At 41.6% G+C, this 25,308-nt stretch overlaps 1 protein-coding gene across 1 annotated transcript in view; it reads right to left on the bottom strand.

Annotated features, from left to right (window-relative positions):
• The window catches only part of LOC127044257 (uncharacterized), a 134,807-nt gene extending 110,259 nt beyond the window's left edge, over positions 1 to 24,548 (bottom strand). Inside the window, exon 1 of the mRNA XM_050938865.1 lies at positions 24,460 to 24,548. The gene's annotated coding sequence lies outside the window, so the exon portion shown is untranslated. The remainder of the gene's footprint in view (positions 1 to 24,459) is intronic.
• Positions 24,549 to 25,308: the final 760 nt, after the last annotated feature.

Below are 25,308 nucleotides of genomic sequence, written 5' to 3'. Positions count from 1 at the left end.
ACAATCATGGCAAAGCCCCTTTTTAGTGTTCCAAAGAGATTGCAGCGCATGTTCATGTGCCTCCAGCACCACCAGGTAGAGATTAGATACCATCCAGGATGATTACTAGTTTTAGCTGACATCCTGAGCAGTGCATATTTACCTGTCATCAGTGAGCTGGGGGAAGAGGATCAGAGCATTGACTATATAAAAATGCTGCACTATCTCCCAATTTTAACAGCAAAGCTGATGGGAAATGAAAGAAGCTACAGAAAATTACATCAAGCTACAGACGGCCAAGAGAGAGATTCTAGCAAGGTGGCCAGGAGACAAAAGCAAAGTATCAGTATGAACGGAACCATATTTTCAAATTAATGATGAGCTGAGTGTTCAGGATGGAATCATATTTCTCTGACAGAGCTGTTGTTCCCATCTCATTATGTAAGGATGTCATAAAAAAAATGCATGGCTCATACTTGGGCATTGATTACTATCTTAGATGGACTAAGTGTGTGTTTACTGGTTAGGAGTGAATATACAACTCTGCTCCTTGTACGATAACCACCAACAGAAAGAGACTCCGTTACCCCATGAGCTGCCCACCTGACTATAGTAAAAGGTGGGAGTGGACTTATTTACTTTCAAGGAAAAACAGTACTTGATTACAGTGGGTTACGATTCAAATTTTTAGGAGGTTGATGCCCTGCCTGATACATGAAACAAAGAAGTGATTGGCAAACTGAAGGCTCACTTTGTGAGATATGGCATTCTGGACACTGTATTCACCAACCACAGACCCCAATTTGCCTTGGAAGAATTAATGGAATTTATACACAAATAGGAATTTGACCACTACACCTCCTCCACAGCATACACATAGAGTAATGGCAAGGTGAAATCAGCTGTGAAAATAGCTAAGAGACTGTTACACAAGGCTGTTACTTCTAGTTCAGACCCCTTATTAGTATTTTTGGCACACAGGAATATCTCATCACAAGAAGGGGATGAAAAAGAGGGGGTGGGGTGAGGGGCAAAAGAGTCCAGTGCAGGAACTGATGGAGCAAAGACCAAAACCCTGCTATCATTGAGGGGAGACCAGTTCCAGCAAGAAGGATGGAGTTACCACTGAGAGGAGATGGTCAACAATCAGAGAAAGTAGGTACTAGAGCACTGCAGGTCAGCCAAGGACCTACCAGCCCTATATACAGGCACTCCTGTGAGGGTCCAGCCATTAGAGAGACATCAGAAGGAGCGGACTGAAGCAGTTGTGAGGACTGCAGTGGAACACACCCCAAGTGATCTGGGGAAGCAGAAGGCACTTATGAGAAAGCAGACAACACCCAGAGAGAGCTCACAGAGGTCATCTCAGAACAGAGACAGAGAACCATCCATACTCCACAGAGAGACAGTTTGCTATACTCAGAGACAGGTGACAGGGACACAGAGATAGGTCATCTGTTGAGGAAACCAAACTATTCCAAAGGCTAAGGCTGTGTCGACACTGCTACTTTCAGAGCTAAAACTTTAGTCATTCAGGGGTGTGGAATCCCCCCAGGATGACAAAAGTTTTAGTGCTGAAAAGCTCCAATATAGACAGTGCTTTATTGCCAGGAGCACCACTGCTCGTTCAGGGTGGTTATTTTTTAATCGTTCGGAGAGCTCTCCCCGGCGATAAAGCATGACTACACTGCCCACGTCACAACGCTGCCGCGGCTGCGCTGTAACGTGGGCAGTGTAGACATACCCTTAGTAACCAGCTGGGACTGTGGTAAAGATGAGACTCCAACTCAGTTATGTGCTAGCAATCTCTGGCCTAAGGGACAACAGGTGGGGATCTGGGCATCAATTATTTGCTTTTAATGTTTATATTAAAATGTTTGCAAAATAGGGAAGATGTATTGTGGTCAGTGGATCTGGAGTCAGAGGGTCCATAGAAGGACTTTACTGGCAGGACAGAGTGGAACAGGTAGAGCAGACACTCAGGCAGGGCCGGCTTTAGGCCTATTCCACCAATTCCCCCTGAATCGGGCCCCGCGCCCAGTGAGAATCCCTTCCCTGGCTAGAGGCGCCTTTTTAATTTTTACTCACCGGGCGGTGCTCCGGGTCTTCAGCAACACTTCGGCAGCGGGTACTTCACTCACCCCGGGTCTTCGGCAGACCTGGAGTGAGTGAAGGACCTGGCGCCGAAATGCCGCTGAAGACTCGGAGCACCGCCCGGTGAGCACAAGCCCCATGTGTTCTTTTACAGGTGTTTTTTTTTTTTTTGGTCATCCCTGCCGGGGCCTCATGGAAACTGTTCGAATTGGGCTCCGCACTTCCTAAAGCCGGCCCTGGGCATCCCCAGAATACCAGACAGTCTGCTACTTCCAGGAATGGCATGAATACACCCCCTCCTGCGTGAAAGGTTCTGACTTCGGGTGTTATCTATTTTTATTCCAAGTTAGTATGCCTTTAAAAGCATGACTCAAATGAGTATGTTAATTTAAACTGCTTTGTGCTCACGCCTTCTTGACCTGAAAGATAAAGAAATGTAAATGATATTCAAGAGCACCTTGGTGTTGCATTGGTTACATTAGCAATTCTTTTGTTATTCAGCAAGGGAAACAGCAGCGGATCATCTAGAGTACAAAGCTGCAAGTAAAAAGGAATAGCAGTAAGTACCTCATTAGTAATACTATGCTACAAGTGTGCCTGAGACCCCACAGTCTTCAAGCCAAGTGCTCACACAGGTTATGCTGAAGGGATGGCTAAATAGTTCCGATAAAAATCTCTCTTTGATGAAATGTGCCTAGAGCTACAGGTTCCTAATTTTGCCTACAGGACCTATCTCTGTCTTTTGCCATCCAATACAGTGCACTTCTCTCTCATTTCAGTATCTTCAAGGTACATGAAAGTTGTGAAACAGCGAAATTATAAAATAATGGCCCCTGCAGTAGCTGCTCACAGTTTGTAGACTGTTAAAGTGATTGGATATATCCATTTTAATGACAGGGGAAGATCAGTAAAACAAACGAAAAAAAAGCTACGGAAGAACATATTTTGTACTGTTGATGGTGAATCAAACCCAGGAAATTTAAAATATTATTTGTATACATTAGTCTGTGGATCTACCTTAGGCCAGACTGCAGGCATTTCTCTTTCATCTTCTCTCTACTTATTAACTTTGTGAAATGCCTTAAATGGTCTGACAGAGATGCCATAAAGTAGAAGAGCCTGATCAGTTCCCACTTGCCTTACACACAGAATTAGGTGTTGCTTGCATCAGTAAATCACAATATTTTAACTATTACTTAAAATATTACCAGTACTCCTCGTAAAAGCACAGTTCACTAGGAAGTCCAAGTCCTTGTTTTAAAATATGAAATTAACTTGTTTTCCCCCGCAAAGAGATACTGGGGGAACTGGTCTCTCAATTCCCCCCTATAAGTACATCTCTTTAATCTGAAAAGCACTGAGAAATAAATGGTTCAAAGCAGGGGCGGCTCCAGGCCCCAGCACGCCAAGCACGTGCTTGGGGTGGCATGCTGCAGGGGACGTTCTGCCGGTTGCCTGGAGGGCGGCAGGCAGGCCACCTTTGGCGGCGTGCCTGCAAAGGGGAAGCTGCAGGACCAGTGGACCCTCCGCAGGCACGCCTGTGGGAGGTCCACCAGAGCCGCGGGACCGGCGATCGGCAGAGCACCCCCCGTGGCATGCTGCCGTGCTTGGAGTGGCAAAATATCTAGAGCCGCCCCTGGTTCAAAGATGCCACTTTACCTTATTAGAAGTAAGAAAATGGGGCAGAGGTGTGATTGAGACCAGACAGATGGTTTACCCTATAGAAAAGTCTCTGAGATGCTATGCAGCGTCATTATTCTGGCAGTGAACTCCAGATTAATTCAATAAGACCCCTTATTTAAGGGTGTGAGGATACAAAGGTGTGCATAATACCAACAAGATTTGCTAAATGTATTTACTAAAATTTTACTTAAAAATAAAGTAAGATAATTAAAAGTCATTTCCCAATTTTCTTTCTAGGAAAAGAGAGAAAGAAAGCATGATAGATGCTAGCCATAGCACGTGGCACTCAGATACCACAGTGGTGAAAGCAGTATAAAGACCTACATAGATCAGAATTCATTAATAAGAAAAAATATCTTTTTACTTATTTTACAAATTTCTTGCTTTACCGTCTATCCTATAGTCTTAAACTGGGTAGAAGTTTCAACAAAGTCACTTAAAAGATGCTACTGAAAGAAGTAGAGGAACATAAAATATTCAAACACTCACCGTTCATATCATCTCTTAAATAAATGCGTATATGTAAAAGATTTCATTGCATATTCCCAAAACAGCCTTAATGCTGCTCTCCGTCTGAGCCTCTATCTGTAAACCAGAACCACTATGTCATTATAGAGTTACCAGACATCCAGGTTTTCCTGGATAAAGCCTCTCTTTTGAATCTCTTTTCCTTGTTCAGGGGGGATTTTAGAAATAATAGCTCCGATTCGTCCACTTTCTGACTGGTCTCTTCCCTGCATCTGCAGCTGATTAGTCCATTCCCCTCCACTCCACAGCAGCTGGATCCTGCCCATCCAGGCCCCTGCTCTCAGCTCTGGGGAAAGGGTCCTGCACCAGTCACACTACCACTGTGATGGGGAGCAACACTGCCTCCCACCTCCAGGTAGAGGTGAACGTAAGCCGGTCCACCCCGGTACAGAGTATTGGCAAGAGTCGGTGTGCCATACCAGAGCGGATCGGCTTCCCCTGGTGGCAATTTAAAGGTACTAGGGCTCCCAGCAGCAACTGGAGCCCTGGGCCCCTTAAATTGCTTCCAGAGCCCCACTGCTGGAGCCCTGGGGAAGTGGCAGCATGGCTTAGGCGGCGATTTAGAGGGCCCAGGGCGCCTGCCACAGCTACTGCCCCGGGCCCTTTAAATCATCCCTGGAGCCCTGGGGTAGTGGCAGTGCGGCTCCAGCGGCTACATAGAGGATCTGAGGCTGTGGCAGCTGCTACCAGCCTGGGCCCTTTAACTTGCCACCAGAGCACTGCCGCTGATACCCCAGGGCTGTGGCAGCAGGGCTCCGGGGACAATTTAAATGGCTCGGGGTGGTAGCAGCAGCTGGAGCCCCGGGCCCTTTAAATCACCAGCTGAGCCCCCAGCTACCACTGCTACCCTGGGGCTCCAGCAGCACATCTCGGGGCTCCCACTGTCGCTACCCTCTGAGGCCCTTTACATTGCCACCTAAGCCCCACTGCTGGAGCCCTGGGGTAGCAGTGGTGGGGCTCTGGTGGTGATTTAAAAGGCCCGGGGCTCCCTGCTGGTGCTACTGTAGCGGAGCCCTGGGCTCTTTAAAGCACCGCCAGAGGCCGGGGCCCCCTCCGATGGTGATTTAAAGGGCCTGGGGCTCCACTGTGGTAGGAGCAGGTGGTGCCCGGAGCCCTTTAAATCACCCTCAAGACTCCCAGCCGCCTCTGCAGCTGGAAGCTTGGGGGGTGATTTAAAGGGCCCGGGGCTCCCAGCTGCTGCTATCACAGCCACAGCCCTGGGCCCTTTAATTCCTCATTTAAAGTTCCTGGGGATTTCACTATTCACTTTGCTCAATTTCAACTTGTCTTCAAAGATAGCCCATTCATCAGTTTTCAAGGACATTTAACTAATCTATGTGAAAAGGCAAAGTAACAAGTTTTGGAGCTAGAGAGACTCAAATAATGTTGGACAGGTTGAAAATTTGTATCAGTTTTCTTTTTTAAAATTACCTATAACTTAAAAACTGTTTGGACAATTTCTTCCACACTTTGCAGAGGAAAAAAATCTTTAGCCATCTCAAAGAGCTGCATGATTTGTGAGCTAAAACAATTTCACTAGCCCAAATTTTAGGAGAATAAAAATAGGACTTTTAATGAGACCTGGTTGCAACCATAACTACATATAAACTACTTTCTCTCTGTTTCATCTAAGCCTATTGACATTTTGCTCCTTCCCACTTCCCCATGTTAGAAAAAGTTTGTTGAATCTTTCTCCTCTCTTCCATTATTTTATATCACTTTGGACAATAAGATCCCAGACGGAGAATTATTTAAATGGTCTAGCCATACCTCCCTCCACCCCAACAACAAAAAACAGTCAGCTGTTTTATGTTAACAGGATTGGTCAATAAATATTTTCCCATTGGGGCTTTCCTTTTTTAAAAGCACACAAACATATCTTAACAAGACATGTTGAACTGACAATCATAACTATATCAAATTGTAATAAAATACAGAAAAGGAGGAATTAAAACAGGCTTATGTATTACTGCAACAGTGCCTTTCGAATTTGTTTTTACTTTGCTATTTTGCATAATATGGCTAGATGTTTAATACAATGGAATTTGTATGCATATAGCTTTTTATTTCATAATATCAGCTTATCTGTTCAGTGTCTGGCCAGGAAATATACTAACTGGTAAATAAATGTTTACAATATTTTAATCCTGTGCATGGTAAATTGGTCCTAATTAGACAGGATTAGAGTGGTATTGATGCATGCATGTGAAATAGAAAAAACACCACCAAAGGCCAATTTACATTCTCATTACTCAGTACACGTGAAAATAAAATAGGTTTGGCATGAAAAATGAGGATTCTTTGTCAGTGATCCAATGACAATACATTTGGAACCAGTTCCTGCTTCTCAAATTGATGGCAAATATCTGATCTGAAGGAAATGTGCTCTTTCAGTTTTGAAGTATGATGCCAGCACACATTGAATTATGTTGCATTAGTTCATGAGCCAGGAAAAATGATGGGAGACATAATGTAAAGGATGCTACAAAAAAGCTGGAAGTTCAAAAGAAAAAAGCAATACAAACAGGAGTTCCTGATACCTGTTAGAAAACCTGGTAGAAAAAGCTCATAGAGCATGAACTGTGCCATGGTCATTCCTTACTTACAATTGTCATATAACATTTGAATATGTAGTCTCTACCAGCCAAACATCTATTGTTGTTACTATAAGCATTTGTTGTATTGTCATAGAATGGACTTGAACCTCATTGTACCAGCACAGTTCAAACACAGACCAAAAACACAGTCCCTGTCTCCAAAAAAAAAAAATTAAGCCTAAATTCATCAGTTAGTACTTAAGAAAGATAAAAAGGTAATATCCAGAACTTAATAATTTTGCTATGGTTTATTATGATATGACACATGATATGACACATTTATTTTTCTTCAAAGCTGCCTAATGAAACATTACATTGTATATCTAATTTGTTTTCTGCTCCTAGAGTGGAAGCAGGAGGGGGGGAACCTGAACTGGCTAAAAGTTCTGTGTGTGTCATTTAATGCTGCTGAACAAACTTTGAACAAATAATTATAATAATAGAAATGTAGCTAGTGTCCTTCACCACACAGGATCCCAAAGTTCATTACAAATTATCACCTCCCACTTACAGAATAAGTTTCTGCAAATAGTAAAAGTGGAAAATTACTCTATAGACTCCTGACCTCTAGTTTGGGAAACACTGATTTACATTGGTAACTTTTCTGCAAATCAAAAGAATGCTCTTTGGCCTGAAAGACAAAAGATATTTTAAATTTACTCATTGTGATGGTGCTCCCACCAGGGCTTTATGGAAATATGCTTATGAATGTATATATGAGATAACTAGAATATGTTTTATGCTGCATATGCCATGTAACATATCTCTGTAAAGGTTATGATCTACTGAATCTACTAATCCTATTTGTATGCATGTATCATTTTTGTATTTGAAGTTATTAATATTGGCTGTGTACTGGCTTGATTTTCAAGTAGCCTTTGTAAAGCATTTGGTCAGCTTCTTGAGAAAGGACTGTACAAATTAAATGCCCAGTAAAGAAGCACTTAAGGGCCAATGGATCTTGGGATGTTCCAATCCACATAAGAAGTCTACATGAGGATGTTCAAGGTAGCAGGTGAGCAATGGCTGCTGTCTGTAAAAACTGAGTCATGCATGGACATGTGACTCGCCCACGTAACTCCAAAACTCCATCTTGGAGCTGGACTTTGCACAGGAGAGAGGAGGGGGTCTCCACTCACAAGAGAAAGTCTATATAAGCCTGTGGGAGACCCCTTCATTTTGTCTTCAGCTGGCTAAAGAGGGAGCCTCTCCACCCCCCAAGGATACCTGAAAGAAACTGGAACAAAGGTCAGTAACTATAGGGGTATGACTGATTGCTGGACCCAGACTAGAAGGAGACTAGCCTGTAAAAGGAAGCTTACTGGAACTTCTGTAAGGGTAAGGTTTTTATCTGTACTCTGTTTTCTTACTGTATTATACTCAGACTTGCATATTTTATTTTATTTTACTTGGTAATTCACTTTGTTCTGTCTGTCACTACATGGAACCATTTAAATCCTACTTTCTGTATTTAATAAAATCACTTTTTACTTATTAATTAACCCAGAGTATGTATTTAATACCTGGGGACGGGGGCAAACAGCTATCCATATCTCTCTATCAGTGTTATAGAGGGCGAACAATTTATGAGTTTATGGATTTATTTGGGGTTTGGACCCCATTGGAGTTGGACATCTGAGCGTTTAAGACAGGAACACTTCTCAAGTTGCTTTCAGCTAAGTCTGCAGCTTTGGGGCACATGGTTCAGACCCTGGGTCTGTGTTGGAGCAGACTGGCATGTCCAACTCAACAAGACAGGGTGCTGGAGTCCCAAACTGTCAGGGAAAGCAGGGGCAGAAGTAGTCTTGGAACCTCAGCTGGCAGTTCCCAAAGGGGTTTCTGTGATCCAACCCGTCACACCCATCACATCAGATTTTCCTCCTTGTCCAATTTCTGATAAAGCAATTCTTGTAGATGAAAAGGACTTTGGTTTACCAGGACTTTGGTTATGGCAGAATGTTATAGCTTTTTTTGGAGAAAGAAGACTGATCAATCAATTGAATTAGGGTAACATTTTCAAAATTTTAGGCACCTAAGTCCCATTTTTAAAAAGGACTTGGGCTAGATTTTAAAGATGTCTAGGTGCCTAAAGATGCAGAGAGATGCCAGATGGGTGGCCCAGGGCTGGGGCAGGGGTGCTGGTGGCTGCAAGGGGGGCGCTCTGGGCTTCCACAGGGGAAGGGGTTGGGGCTTCAGGTCGAAAGGTGGGCTAGGTCTGGCTGGGAGATAACCTCCCCAAGCCAGTGGTTCACCCACCACCCATGATATGCCCTTTCCCCTGCACCCAAAGCTGCCATATACCGTCCACCCAGGCCCCAGCTCCCAGCCCTGGAGAGGGGGGTGTGACAGGTTCCTCTCCGGGTGCCACCTGGAATTGGGGTACTACTGAGCCCTCTGGGCTCCCTCTCAGCACCGTGCTGCTGTGACAAGTTATAGACTGCTCCCAGTCCTACACTTCCACCAGCATTCACATAGGCAGGGACACACCCAGAAGCAGTCACTTCATGAACCAACAACAGAGAGGATACAGACAAAATAAACCCTAGCCTAGTACCCCAGAGCTGTACTGTCCTGCTCTGATCAAAATCACGACCAGTATGAATTTATTTCCCAGTTCGCCTCTCCCTCAATGCGAAGAGGAATATGTACAATACACTTGTGTTAAACCAAGCTGAGATTTTCCCCAGACACTTCAGTCAAAAGCACACTGGTTTAGATTAAAATATAAAATATGTTTATTAAATACAAAAATAAAGGTTTAAAGTTATTATAAGTGAGAGCAAAAAGATGAGAGCAGATTACCTAGTAAATAAATAAAACCGCAAACTAAGCCTAAAATACTAGATAGATTCGATATTAATTAGCAATCTCTCACCTGGCTGATAATATAAGCAGTTCACCAGGTTTCCATACACAGGCTGGAAATCCTTTTAGCCTGGGACCAACAGTTTCCCCAACCCAATCTTTGTTCCTCAGGTGTTTCCAGGAATTCTGTTGTGTGGGGAGAGAGGCCCCTTGATAATGTCACACCCCACCTTATATAAATTTAACATATGGCAGGAACCCTTTGTTCCAAAATCAGTTCCCAGCCCAGTTTGTGGGCTGGTCACGTCCTTGCAGAGTCATAGCAGCTATTATCCATAGTCTGTCTGAAGCATTCTCAGGGAGGTTCACCAGGTGGGGGACAATGTTCTCCTAAGGCCTATTGTTTTTTCCTAATAGTCCATTACCCTGAATGGGCCCTTCACAACCGGCTGTTTAGACTGGTAGCATCTTTTCTAGTGGGTGTCACCCAGGTGTGACTACATGTAAAATTCAGATACATGGTCAATAGTCATAACTTCAGATACAAAAAATTATATATGCATACTAATAGAATAATCATATTCAGCAAATCATAACTTTTCCAATGACATCTTACATGACCCATTTTGTACAAAATGCATCATAATTATGCCATAATCATATAATAATATTACTATGATGAATATGGGGTGTAGTGTCACAGGTAGATCTGCAGGGAGGCGCTGACTGATGGCCAGTGCTGCATCCTGGGCTTGTACCAGCCACCTGCCACTGTGACAGGGAGCAACACTGCCTCCCACCTCCAGTGGAGTACCCTGGCCACAGGTATCCCCCACTCCCAATTGTATCTCCCCTCCCACTTCTGTCCCCTCCCCCACCCCCAGCAGTGTCCCCATTTTAGGAACCTGAAATTTGGTAACCCTATGGAGAAAGTGGACAACATAGGTTCACATAGACTAGGGAAAATAGCTGAGTTTAGGGCAGGTTTAGCTAGCTTATGTTAGCCAAGCCCAACCTAAGCTTAACTTGTGCTTAGTCAAGGCCACAGATAGTGAAAAAGCCCCTGCTCTGTGGGTCATGGGGAATGAGGATTGAAGAGAACTCTTTGTCTCAGCCTTTGGGCTAACATTCACTGAGGCCTGGTCTGCACAAAAAAGTTAGGTCGACCCAGCTACCTTGCTCAGGGGAATGAAAAATCCACACCTCTGAGCGAGGTAGTTAAGCTGACTTACCCCACCATGTAGACAGCACTAGGTAAATGGAAGAATTCTTCTGTCAACCTAGCTACCACCTTTTGGGGAGGTGTATTACATATGATGAAGGGAGAGCCCCTCCTTTGTCGGCATAAGTAATGTCTACGCTGAAGAACTAAGGCAGCGCGGCTGTAGTGTTTCAAGTGTAGAGAAGCCCTGAGTCTAGCTTGCTCAATTCTTGCTCAAATCATTTGAAAAGACAAGTCTTTTTTCCATTAGAGAGCACATGCTAACAGAGAAAGATCTAACCCCCACTATGACTGAGTTAGTAAAAGAATTGAACTAGCCATTAAAGTGGCATTATTCACTTTCTTTCATACAGACCAGACCATTAATGATATTGCAGTAATTTAAAATGATGTTCAGGGAAAAAGCCCACATTTGCAAAAAAATCCACATTAAAAAACAACTTTCTCTCATGTGCAATAGATCTGGTGATGTCAATCATTAGGTTTGTCAGAATTCAAATTTTATTGTTTTTTATAATTTCAACAAATAATATTGATGTTTATTTTTAAAGATTTTTAATCAATTTAAATTTTCACAGTTGCAGGGAATTATGGGTAGGTCAGACAATTTAATGACAATAGATATTGAGATTCGAAAAGTTAACAGCATTATAATCATTAAACAAAAACTGTCAACATCATGTATACAAAGTATATTTAAATCAACCAATCACACTTGTTTTTACTATTCATTCATTAGTCCTTTTATAACAATCCTAACTGAGAAGCCTAAATAACTGGATTTTGACTTTCATAAGTTCTCAGGAAGCGGGTTTTTTAAAAAATTTTTCTACCTGTAAAATTTGATTACTGTCAATGAAAATATTATTTTCCTTTGGTTTGTGTGTGTGTGTACAGTGAAATTGACATTTACTGATAAAAATCTAATTCTTCAAAGCCTATTTATCATATGGGAGACTTTCTAGAAAATTGCAAACATTGTAATAAAAAAGACCAGTTTGCTACAGAATTCAAATCTTACATAAATCAAATAAATATAAGCCAGAAACATTGTAAGCAAAACTGTAAGCAAAGAAAAGACCTGATCCAGCTCATGCTGGCTTTAATGATGCAAGATGAAGGTCCAAATTAGTCCAATTAAGATTAATTGGATTCTTTATTCTAACTCACAAAATATCACAGCTATGTCCACCATTATGCTCTCTGCTCTCCTTTCCTCATCCTAGCTTTTTTGCTAGCTCTCTCTGGTGGTCTGAGTTTCCTTTGCCATTATGCCCCATTCAGCTAGCCTAGCCAGGTCCCTCTGAGGTTCCTCCATCTTCTCTACTCTTGACTAATTTAAGTTATTTTGTGTCACTTGCAGGTGTTCCCACCTCAATGTTCTCTGCATTTTCCACATCATTAATATTCAATTTGTTCTGCTCCTGTTTTTCAAGCTGGTAAGTAGTAAACAAAGAAAATCAACACCTTTGCAACAAGGAATACAGTCCACTACAATGACAAAAGAGTCTGAAAGTATATGCATTTACATCCAGTGTCTGGTATCTTAATATTGTAATTAATCTGTGTGAACACCATTATCTTATTATTTCCCTGCTCCCCCTCTGTTCCTGTGTATCCACTTGTCTCATTTTATATTTAAGATTGTAAGATCTCTGGGGCAGGAATCATCCTTTTGTTATGTGTTTGTATCTAGCAAAATTGGGTCCTGGTCCATGCGTAGGGCTTCTAGGTATTACTACAACACAACAAACAAAATAAAATGTATAATACATATATCTGAAGCTCGGGGGCCTGAAAATTATAGAAAGTAGCAAGCTAGGTACTATCATCTGTTGATGAACAGGAAGAAGTACAGCAACAGAGTGAGTTTCATTTGCATAAGCTTTCTACCTTGAAAACTTCCATGTTGCACTTTGGAAGTCAGGAGAATTGCACTCAAACTCTGAATTGGCTGGGTAGTGGGACTGAACTGAGAGGAGGGGGGATCCCCTACCGTGTGGCAAGGAATGCATCACTGGCTGCAAAGACTCTGCTAAAAGAAATGATATATCATTGATCCTCTTCCTCCACTAAAGACTTTGCAAAGAGATGACAGGAAGAGCTTCATGATGAGAGATGGCACAGAGGATTGAAGCTGTGGAGGGAGGCAATATAACTAAGTGAACTCTAGCGATGACCCCCATCACCAGCACAAATAAAGTTGAAATCACTATAATTGGGTTAGGTAGTGGAGCCTCAGAAACAGACCAAGCAATGCTTCACAAAGAACTAGAGATAGATCGGCTCAGCTGCAATCATGGACTCTACAGGTATGCTAGCCACGTGCCCCGAACCATATGTGAGGTGCAATAGAGGATGAAGGGGAGAAGTGACGTGGTAAAGGGAACATTAGCTTATTGGACCTATATACCGATGGGTGAATTGAGTTAAAGCAGTACTGCCAAAGAAACTATGGGGACATGGCATTTACTTATCATTCATTTATATACGTTGTTGAAGGGTTTTTCCAAGTTGATGCTGTGTCCCCTTGTCCCCAATGGGGGTTTCCCTTGTTTTATATACACAGACTCAGTGTTTGCAGGTGGGGAAGTGATGCCTGTTAGGGTTGCCCAAAGAAAATATTTAGTTTTCTCATAAACTCTGGGTAGGGGTGTGAGCCAGTGAGGTTTGTGTTAATTTTAAGAAGAACTCTAGACATTTGAGCTGGTTCCTTGTTGCTACTAACAGCACCCAGGAGAAAGATTTAGATTACAATAATATATATTATTGTCATATAGGTGGAAATGTTAAACTTGCAAAATGAAGTAGTCAAAAATCAGAACATGCTAAACTTAATGTATGTGCAACCTTAATTCTGTCCTCTTTTGCATACAGGTTTTATTTACAGTACTACAGGTATGTCTATCCTGAAGCTGGAAGGAGTAATTTCCATCTTGAATAGACATATCCTTTTATTTTTAGTTCTTTTGTAAAGGGGAACATGAAAAGGTAGGAGTTGCCCTACCAACTCTAAGAGGCTAATTAATTAAGATGAGCAATTATCAGCAGGAGAAAAAAAACTTCTGTAGTGATAATTAAGATGGCCCATTTCAGACAGTTTGACAAGAAGGTGTGAGGATACTAACATGGGGAAATAGATTCAATGTGTGTAAATCCATTACACTTTATTTTTAGTGTTATCAGAGCTAATGCAGGTATCTGTGATATTATGTGGGGTGCCAGACTGCAGCAAATAGCCACCCAAGTATAATCCAGATTCATACTGGGGCAGCTAGCCTCTTCCACTGTTCACACCTGAGTGGCTACCCTTCTATTTTTAAGCTTGCTATCTCCGTTAGAGCTAGCATGAGTATGTCTACTCTGGCTGGAAATTTCACCTTGAAGCTTCAGTGCGGATTTATATTATGATTTCCACAGAATTGCAGCTCATTCCTTATGCAAAAAAAACCTCTGTTTCTCCTTCATCCAGTTATGCATATATAATATTATATTGCAGAAGTCTCCAAAGGGAAAGTTATATCGCACAACAAAGTGCTAAAATGTCTATGTCGAATATAATGCTACAGGAAAAAGCTGGGGAGAAGGAAGTTTGTAATTTTACGCTTTGCTGCTGTAAATCAGGGGCTCTCAACCTTTCCAGACTACTGTACCCCTTTCAGGAGTCTGATTTGTGTTGCGTACCCCCAAGTTTCAAACTACTTGCTTACAAAATCAGATATAAAAATACAAAAGTATCACAACACGCTATTATCGAAAAATTGCCTATTTTCTCATTTTTACCATGTAATTATAAATATTCTACTTACATTTCAGAGTATAGTACAGTGCTTCTCAAACTTTTGTATTGGTGACCCCTTTCATATAGCAAGCCTCTGAGTGTAACATCTTTTAATATATTTAACACTATTATAAATGCTGGAGGCAAAGCAGGGTTTGACAGCTCGTGACCCCCCGCCATGTAATAACCTCATGACCCTCTGAGGGATCCCAACTCCCAGTCTGAGAACCCTGGTACAGTATATAGAGCAGTATAAACAAGTCATTGTCTGTATGAAATTTTAGTTCGCTAGTGCTTTTTATTTAGCCTGTAGTAAAACTAGGTAAATACATAGATGAGTTGATGTACCCCCTGGAAGACCTCTGTGTACCCCCAGGGGAACACATACCCCTGGTTGAGAACCATTGCTGTAAATGATGAAGTAGATTGAAATTAAACTCAATATTGTTTGATCATAGCTTTTGTGGTTACATCTACTGTATTTATGACTTGCTGAATGTTAATCTAAACTGGAATTAATAGCATTGCTATTCATTGTGTCTGATGGTATTTCCTATTTCCATGGTTTCCTGTGAATAATTCATACAATCTAATGTACCTCCTTTTAATTCTGTAACATCAGGACATGTAATCTACAGAAAAAATATGAAGGAAGGTTCTGGCTATCAGATGAATGAAGAGCTCTGAATGGAAAATGATCTTGCTGGTTAGTTTTATGCATTCTGTCCCCATCACCATCTCCCCACAGATGAAGAAAGACAAAAGTTTTTTTGTTGTTGCTGATATTTGGGGGTAGGGTGTTTTGCTTTTTTTTTTTTTTAAATAATTGGGGCTACAGTGCAGTAAATTCTAATGAATAATTCAAATGTAATGGGAAACCAAAGCTTCCAGAGCCTCATTTACTCATTATTAATTGTAAGTTTTTTCCTAATTCTGTAAGTAATACTGCATTGGAAGTCGGAACCCAAGAAAATCTAATGAATATGATGCGAAGCATTTTTAAAGGCTTTAACTTCCACCAAAGGTGCTATGAAACTGCCTAGGGTTATGTGCACAGATCATCCCAGGACTCATAAAATGAATAAAATCTTTTCTGTTTCTCAGAGAGATTTGGTTTACTTCCAATCTGAATAGCAACCCCAGGGACTGTCACTTTTCCTCTATAAAAAGATAGCTTAACTTTCTCCATATAATTGGATAATTGTGAAGATGATTAACTTCAGCACCAGAAGGGCATTAATCCCAGAACATGAATAGCACACTTTGATGTTGCCTGTGGCCAAAATGCACCACCCATTCATTTAAATATCATAGAAAAATCATCTACTTTGGGAAATATTGGAGGTATTTTTTCCTTTGCCTAATTATTACAGGTATGATATTTTAATGAGCTTTAAACATAAATTAATTTATTTTACTTTATGTAAATAGCTCCAAACCTTTTGTTCTGGCAGATCAAAGTTGCTTGTATAGCCTCTTCTTCTGTCAATCTCACAAACAAACATTTTCTTTGGAAGTTCAGAAACATTAGGTTTTTGGAACACATATTGTTATGCATCATCTGAAAGAAGTTCTGAAACAATGTCCTCAGTCATTACAGGTAGAAACAAATTTGAAGGGTATGATGACGAGGAACTGAATCTCATTTGCAAATAGTCTCTGAGGATATCATTTAGATAAGCTGTACAAAAGTAAGGCAGTGTAAAATTTCTTTAATGGCCTAATGCAAGGAACCAGAACAGTGCTCCAGTGACATCTCACATCACGAGAGACATATGAACAAGTGAGGACAACAAGAAAGCTAAGATATCAGATGATAATACATAACTAGAAGAGTGCTGAAATACTGTACCTTTGGGAGTTTGGGATATCTCAACAAACCGTAGCACAAATGACTTTTCGTGGGTAGTGAGTGCATTAAAAACAATCTTCTATTCTAAATGTATAGCTCACAAGGTCTTTGAAACTGTGTACAGTGAATTTATTATCTATGATTTAAGTAAAAAATAATAATTTGCTTTTATATCACCTTTAGCTAGATCTAATATTAATTATGGCTTACTAGACCCCTATGAGGAAAGTAAATATAGCCTACATACTTTATATTTCAGCTTTTGACTTTTGCCCAAAGAAAGGAATATAAGCAGTGGGGAGGAGACATGGACTTTAGTTGGAATACTTTGTGTCTTTCAAAAACTTCTGAATAGACAAAACTGGGGCCTGTGCTTCATTAAAAAGTTAAAGTTAGGTGCACAAAGAAGGTGAGTGCAATAATGTTATACATAATATTGCCTCAGCATTCCCCTGCCCTGGTACATAGACAATATTATTGGGACTCCTTTCTTATATGATTCAATTGATACATGGTGAGGTTAAGTAACATGCACAATGTCAACCAGTGCATAAATGGTAAAGCCAAAAAGACAACCCAGGAGACGTAGTTCCAAATGTGTGGATGTAACTGTTTGATCAGAATTTATTTTCATTAATTACAAGGATAAAACCCCATGTTATACTTATATCCACATGTACTTTCATCATGAGTACCATAAAATGATGATTTACTTGAGCATGAACAATAATCAGTATTATGTGTCAAGGCAAGGACATTCAAAAGAGATGGCTTAGTTAATGTGGGAGAGACTGAAGTGTTTAGTGAAACCACTTTCTTTCTACACACTTATTAATGTGAAACACAGAAAGCCAGGGATCTCAATCATCTTGTTGAACCCCCTGCTCGAAGCAGGACCAATCCCCAGACAGATTTTTGCCTCAGATTTGTAAATGACCCCCTCAAGGACTGAACTCAGAACCTTAGATTTAGCAGACCAATGCTCAAACCACTGAGCTATCCCTCCCCTAAGGATAGGCCCTAAAATTTAAAAACATGCATGAACCTTTTAGAAATTTGCATAGTGAATAAAAACTATCGCCAAGCATGAAACCCTGGCACCACTGAAGTCAAAGGCAAAACTCCCAAGATTTCACTCCCGAAGCTCCCAGTGCCACAGTTTAAAACGAGCACAGTATTTTTTGGTTTGTACTCTTTAAAATTCTGTTTTCTTCAATTACCTGTCATTATGCATACTCACTACTTGGGAACTACAATATACTTGCCTTTCATCAAAATGTCCTTTACAAATGAGTGCCTTCTATTGCATCTTTACTGCAATGCAACAGGATGTAGCAGCTTCAAGGTCAATTACCTTACCACAAACATTACTATTTAAAACATGCTTTTTTAAAAACAAAGATTTAATAATGTTTAATATTTTAATATTTTAAAATACCAAATCTTTTGGACACAAAATGTTAGTACTGTACTTAATATTACATTGGCTGACTTTGAAAGTAATGTGATCTTAAAAAAAAACCAACAGCATTTGTAGAAGACTTCAAAAATGTATCAGGATATTCACATTGATTGGAGGCATTCAAGACTGCTTGTTATATGGTTAAACATGTCTGAAGCCATAAAGACTCACCATGGTGACAAACAGCCAGTCTGGCAGCTTGCTGGATCTTGGCTCTCTTGTTCCCAGGGCTGGGTGATGCTGATTACAGCTGACAGACTTGAGCTTCATGGGAAAATAATGGTGAGTTTGCACCTCTCAATGTTCACTCAAACAAAGCTGAGAGCCTCCCAAGAGGTGAGATGGCCACAACTTATATCGACTAGGTAAGGAGGTCCACAGTACTTTAAAGATCCAAGCCCCCAAAGAACAGATTTGATTAAGAAAAATTCAAGGTAATGCAGTTAGGGAAGTTGGAGATAGAAAAGTAATTTAATTGGAACAACCAGAACTCATTAATAATAGTAATGCAGAGGGAAATCCACGGGGTTAAAATAGGAACATGTTCTAATTGTAACAATGGGGTAATTTGCCTAGGAATGTCTCTGAGGGCTTAATCTAATGCCTATTGAAATCAATGGAAAGACACCCAATGACATGGAGGGGAATTGGATTGGGCCCTAAATCATCGTTGCAAGAGTATTCAGAAACAGACTAGTTAAACCCTTAAGAAATTAATGTTGAAGAGAATCCTGAAGAAAACAGCAGATTAGTTTAGATCATCCAAAAGTTGTTATCCAGTTCCCTGATCTGTGATTGCATGATTCAAAATTGGTGTCAGCTAAGAGCAGAACAAACATAAGCATTATGACTGCAGATCCTTTAGTTGAAAAGTATGAGTTCACTCTAGTAAGTAATAGTCCTCAGGCAAAGCGGTTCATATGTCCTCCTACATCCAGGTAAGACAAAAGGGTAGACATACGTAGGAGATTGAAAATATCACCCTTAAAATTTAGGGTTTCAGAGAAGCAGCTGTTTTAGTCTGTATAAGAACAGGAGTACTTGTGGTACTTAGAGACTAACAAATGTATTTGAGCATAAGCTTTTGTGGGCTACAGCCCACTTCATCGGATGCATAGAATGGAACATATAGTGAGTGTGTGTATATATATATATATATATATATATATATATATATATATACACACACACAGAGAATATGAAAAGGTGGGAGTTACCCTACCAACTTTAAGAGTGGTTTATATGAAATCTTTTGATAATTTGCATGAGAAACACAAGACATTTTTTGGGTGATATAAGCAGATGAAGTCCTCCTCACCCTACTCTGAACAGAATCCACAAATACTATGTTTAGTCCCCCCTAAAATCTTTTCTGGGGTCTAGGTTTTTTAGTAACTCAATAAAAAGTAACTCCAAAGTGATCCTAAAACTTCCTTGAAGGTCCTTTTCATCCTAGCCCTCAGTGTTCTGTATCAAAAGTGCAACTCTCAGTTCTCTCATACCCTGGTGGAATTAAGAAGGTGCATGTGCCACAATGAGCCAGCAGAAATTTGTCAGTATCATTCTGCAAGCTGTTCTCTTCACTCCCTTGTTAGCAGGTATTGACTCACAGGGAGGGTTAAAAGAATTGCTGCACCGCCTTTGTACATGAAGTAGGGTGGGGAGGAGAATCGATTACTTGCAAAAGTGTGTTTAACATTCAGGAACAAAAGTCAGCCCTGCCAGTTTTTGTTTTGTTTGTGTGTGTGTTTTCTGCTGAGAAAGAATGGAACTACATAGAGGCAAATAAATCTCCTTCCATCAACTGTGTATTTGCAGCTCACTGTGTTTAAACCAATATTATTTATACATACTTAGTATACTAGTTGTAATATTTTATCATTTAAATAAAAATCTAAGAAAATTAGGGAATTCTCATAGGAACCCCCCCAAACCAGTAGCCATTTAAGCTTATATGAATGAAGTATTATGCAGTTGAAACCAGCGTACCTATCAGTAGATCAGAGGGAAAATAAGTCTGCATATCTTTAAGACTACAGAACAGGGCTCTAAGAATCCAGGACACATCAATCAATGACTTGCATTTCAACCTAAAGTGTCTTTAACATACAAAGACTTCTCAAATAATTGTTTTGGCACAGACTCACACTAAGCCTGTCTACAAAACAATGCTTCATCTGTAAACACGCAACTTACTTGGCTTCCAACCATAGTCCTATAGAAGGTGCATTCTAATTAATTTAAAGGCAGACTAGGGTTTTGTAAATAGGATGAATTCTAAATATGTAAGTGTTTACGGTAGTGTTCTTTATGCTTTATAGTGTAAAAATGCATTGTAATGTCTAAAACCACTTCAAATGCTGCTGGCACACTTTATTTAGGCTTCTGAAATGCATTCAAGCCATGAATGGCCCAAACTGTCATTGAAACAAGAAAGCCATAAACATTAGATAGCGCAGACTATTGTCCGGGGATGGGGGGAGGGAGCAGGGGATGGTACTGTGCAGTGGGTAATGGCTGCATGTTAGAATTATTTTCTTCCATTAATAGGGTATGCTATATCACATTTATTAAAATATATTTATGGAACAGTAACTGTAATAGTAGTTTTTGCTAATTAAAATAAGGAAGAGGACTGCACAAAAAATGGCTGAGGATGAATTCTCAGTTATAGTAGTAGACCTTAAGGTGGCCATCCTGCAGCAAAAAAACTTCAGGACCAGACTTCAAAGAGAAACTGCTGAGCTTCAGTTCATCTGCAAATTTGACACCATCAGCTCAGGATTGAACAAAGACTGTGAATGGCTTGCCAACTACAGAACCAGTTTCTCCTCTCTTGGTTTTCACACCTCAACTGCTAGAACAGGGCCTCATCCTCCCTGATTGAACTGACCTCGTTATCTCTAGCTTGCTTGCTAGCATATATATACCTGCCCCTGGAAATTTCCACCACATGCATCTGAAGTGGGTATTCACCCACGAAAGCTCATGCTCCAAAACGTCTGTTAGTCTCATAGACTCATAGACTGATAGACTCTAGGACTGGAAGGGACCTCGAGAGGTCATCGAGTCCAGTCCCCTGCCATCATGGCAGGACCAAATACTGTCTAGACCATCCCTGATAGACATTTATCTAACCTACTCTTAAATATCTCCAGAGATGGAGATTCCACAACTTCCCTAGGCAATCTATTCCAGTGTTTAACTACCCTGACAGTTAGGAACTTTTTCCTAATGTCCAACCTAAATCTCCCTTGCTGCAGTTTAAGCCCATTGGTTCTTGTTCTATCATTGGAGGCTAAGGTGAACAAGTTTTCTCCCTCCTCCTGATGACACCCTTTTAGATACCTGAAAACTGCTATCATGTCCCCTCTCAGTCTTCTCTTTTCCAAACTAAACAAACCCAATTCCTTCAGCCTTCCTTCATAGGTCATGTTCTCAAGACCTTTAATCATTCTTGTTGCTCTTCTCTGGACCCTCTCCAATTTCTCCACATCTTTCTTGAAATGCGGTGCCCAGAACTGGACACAATACTCCAGTTGAGGCCTAACCAGCGCAGAGTAAAGCGGAAGAATGACTTCTCGTGTCTTGTTTACAACACACCTGTTAATGCATCCCAGAATCACGTTTGCTTTTTTTGCAACAGTATCACACTGTTGACTCATATTAAGCTTGTGGTCCACTACGACCCCTAGATCTCTTTCTGCCATACTCCTTCCTAGACAGTCTCTTCCCATTCTGTATGTGTGAAACTGATTGTTCCTTCCTAAGTGGAGCACTTTGCATTTATCTTTATTGAACTTCATCCTGTTTACCTCAGACCATTTCTCCAACTTATCCAGATCATTTTGAATTTTGATCCTGTCCTCCAAAGCAGTTGTAATCCCTCCCAGTTTGGTATCGTCCGCAAACTTAATAAGCGTACTTTCTATGCCAACATCTAAATCGTTGATGAAGATATTGAACAGAACCGGTCCCAAAACAGAACCCTGCGGAACCCCACTTGTTATACCTTTCCAGCAGGATTGGGAGCCATTAACAACTACTCTCTGAGTACGGTTATCCAGCCAGTTATGCACCCACCTTATAGTAGCCCCATCTAAATTGTACTTTCCTAGCTTATCTATAAGAATATCATGAGAGACTGTATCAAATGCCTTACTAAAGTCTAGATATATCACATCCACCGCTTCTCCCTTATCCACAAGGCTCGTTATCCTATCAAAGAACGTTATCAGATTAGTTTGACACGATTTGTTCTTTACAAATCCATGCTGGCTATTCCCTATCACCTTACCACCTTCCAAGTGTTTGCAGATGATTTCTTTGATTACCTGCTCCATTATCTTCCCTGGCACAGAAGTTAAACTAACTGGTCTGTAGTTTCCTGGGTTGTTTTTATTTCCCTTTTTATAGATGGGCACTATATTTGCCCCCTTCCAGTCTTCTGGAATCTCCCCTGTCTCCCATGATTTCCCAAAGATAATAGCTAGAGGCTCAGATACCTCTTCTATTAACTCCTTGAGTATTCTAGGATGCATTTCATCAGGCCCTGGTGACTTGCAGGCATCTAACTTTTCTAAGTGATATTTAACTTGCTCTTTCCTTATTTTCTCTTCTAAATCTACCCTCTTCCCGTAAGCATTCACTATACTAGACATTCCTTCAGACTTCTCAGTGAAGACCGAAACAAAGAAGTTATTAAGCATCTCTGCCATTTCCAAGTCTCCCGTTACTGTTACCCCCTCCTCATTGAGCAGTGGTCCTACCCTGTCCTTAGTCTTCCTCTTGCTTCTAATGTATTGATAAAAAGTCTTCTTGTTTCCTTTTATTCCCATAGCTAGTTTGAGTTCATTTTGTGCCTTTGCTTTTCTAATCTTGCGTCTGCATTCCTGTGTTATTTGCCTATATTCATCCTTCGTGATCTGACCTAGTTTCCATTTTTTATATGACGCCTTTTTATTTTGTAGGTCACGCAAGATCTCAAGGGTAAGCCAAGGTGGTCTTTTGCCACATTTTCTATCTTTCCTAACCATCGGAATAACTTGCTTTTGGGCCCTTAATAGCGTCCCTTTGAAAAACTGCCAACTTTCCTCAGTTGTTTTTCCGCTCAGTCTTAATTCCCATGGGACCTTGCCTATCAGCTCTCCGAGCTTACCAAAATCCGCCTTCCTGAAATCCATTGTCTCTATTCTGTTGTACTCCCTTCTACCCTTCCTTAGAATTGCAAATTCTATGATTTCATGATCACTTTCACCCAAGCTTCCTTCTACTTTCAAATTCTCAACAAGTTCCTCCCTATTTGTTAAAATCAAGTCTAGAACAGCTTCCCCCCTAGTAGCTTTTTCAACTTTCTGAAACAAAAAGTTGTCTGCAATGCAGTCCAGGAACTTATTGGATAGTCTGTGCCCCGCGGTGTTATTGTCCCAACATATATCTGGATAGTTGAAGTCCCCCATCACCACCAAATCTTGGGCTTTGGATGATTTTGTTAGTTGTTTGAAAAAAGCCTCATCCACCTCTTCTGCCTGATTAGGTGGTCTGTAGTAGACTCCCAGCACGACATCACCTGTGTTTTTTACCCCTTTTAGCCTAACCCAGAGACTCTCCACCCTTCCGTCTCCTATGTCCATCTCCACCTCAGTCCAAGTGTGTACATTTTTAATATATAAGGCAACACCTCCTCCCTTTTTCCCCTGTCTATCCTTCCTGAGCAAACTATACCCATCCACACCAACATTCCAGTCGTGTGTATTATCCCACCAAGTTTCAGTAATGCCAATAATGTCATAGTTGTATTTATTTATTAGCACTTCCAGTTCTTCCTGCTTATTACCCATACTTCTTGCATTTGTATAAAGGCATCTAAGATACTTGTTTGATTTTGCCTCCCAGCTTTGCCCTGACCCTCCTTCCTCTCTGCCATTATAGCCCGTGCTCCCTCCTGTTTCCAACCCATCTCCCAGGTCTTGTTCCCCACTTACCTGTGGGCTTTGCTCACCTGTCCCCGTCGAACCTAGTTTAAAGCCCTCCTTACCAGGTTAGCCAGTCTGTGCGCAAATAAGGCCTTTCCCCTCTTCGAAAGGTGAACGCCATCTGTTCCTAGTAGTCCTTCCTCAAGTAGCATCCCGTGGTCGAGGAAGCCAAAGCCCTCCTGGCGACACCATCTTCGCAGCCAGGCATTCACCTCCACGATGCATCTGTCTCTGCCCGGACCCCTACCTTCAACAGGAAGAATCGAAGAGAATACCACCTGCGCTCCAAACTCCTTAACCCGTACTCCCAGAGCCCTGTAGTCACTCTTGATCTGCTCAGCGTCACACCTCGCAGTATCATTTGTGCCCACATGGATGAGTAGCATGGGATAGTAGTCAGAAGGCCGGATAATCCTCGACAAAGCCTCTGTAACATCTCGGATACGGGCCCCTGGCAGGCAGCATACCTCCCGGGATGAACGGTCAGGGCGACAGATGGGTGTCTCCGTCCCCCTCAGCAGAGAGTCTCCAACCACCACTACCCTACGTTTCTTATCAGTGGTGGCAGCAGACCTCCCAGCCTTAGGGGTACGAGGCTTCACCCCCTTAACTGTTGGGGGTGATTTCTTCTCTCCTGTATCTTTTACCACAACAGGAGGGTTTGCAGCAGCGGTGGAGCACTGCCCGCTGCTAGAAGTAATCAGCTGGCTGTGTCCACCCTGAGCCTCCTCCTCCACTGGTGTGTCAGGTACACCCTGAGGCATCTCCTCTTCCACTGGAGTGTCAGTAGTCCTGTCAACTGGGACAGCACCATCAGCTATCTCCACATGGATACTGTCCAGGAATTGCTCATGGACATGGATGTTCCTCAGCCTGGCCACCTCCTCCTGTAGCTCTCCCACCTGTTGCCTGAGAGATTCCACCAGTAGGCACCTTTCACATTGGATGCCACCCCCAGCCTGGATATCAGTAAGTGGAAATTGCAAATTACAGTCTTTGCAAGCCCACACCAGAATCTGGGTAAAAGCATCCATGCTTTGGTGCTCTGTCTGGCTACAGGCGCAGGTGGAGGAGACAGAAGCAGTGCTGGCACAGGTGTTGCAGGTCCTCCTCACCATTGTAAGCCTCCCTCTGTCAAACTCTCAAATTCCCGTCTATAGCTCTCTGTCCACTCCTCTTTGCTGTAAATAGAAAGGTTTTTGATGTGGCTCAGGTTATGAGTTTAGGGGACCAATGGGTCACAGATGAGACCGACAAGGGACGCCCCCTCCCTTCCTATTTCCCTTCCAAACTCCCTTGCAAAACTCCCTGTTAGCAGCTCCTGGTCGCT

Source organism: Gopherus flavomarginatus, chromosome 2, assembly GCF_025201925.1.
Source record: "Gopherus flavomarginatus isolate rGopFla2 chromosome 2, rGopFla2.mat.asm, whole genome shotgun sequence".
In the NCBI taxonomy this organism is placed as follows: Eukaryota; Metazoa; Chordata; order Testudines; family Testudinidae; genus Gopherus; species Gopherus flavomarginatus.
This window is presented reverse-complemented; position numbering and strand designations above follow the sequence as displayed.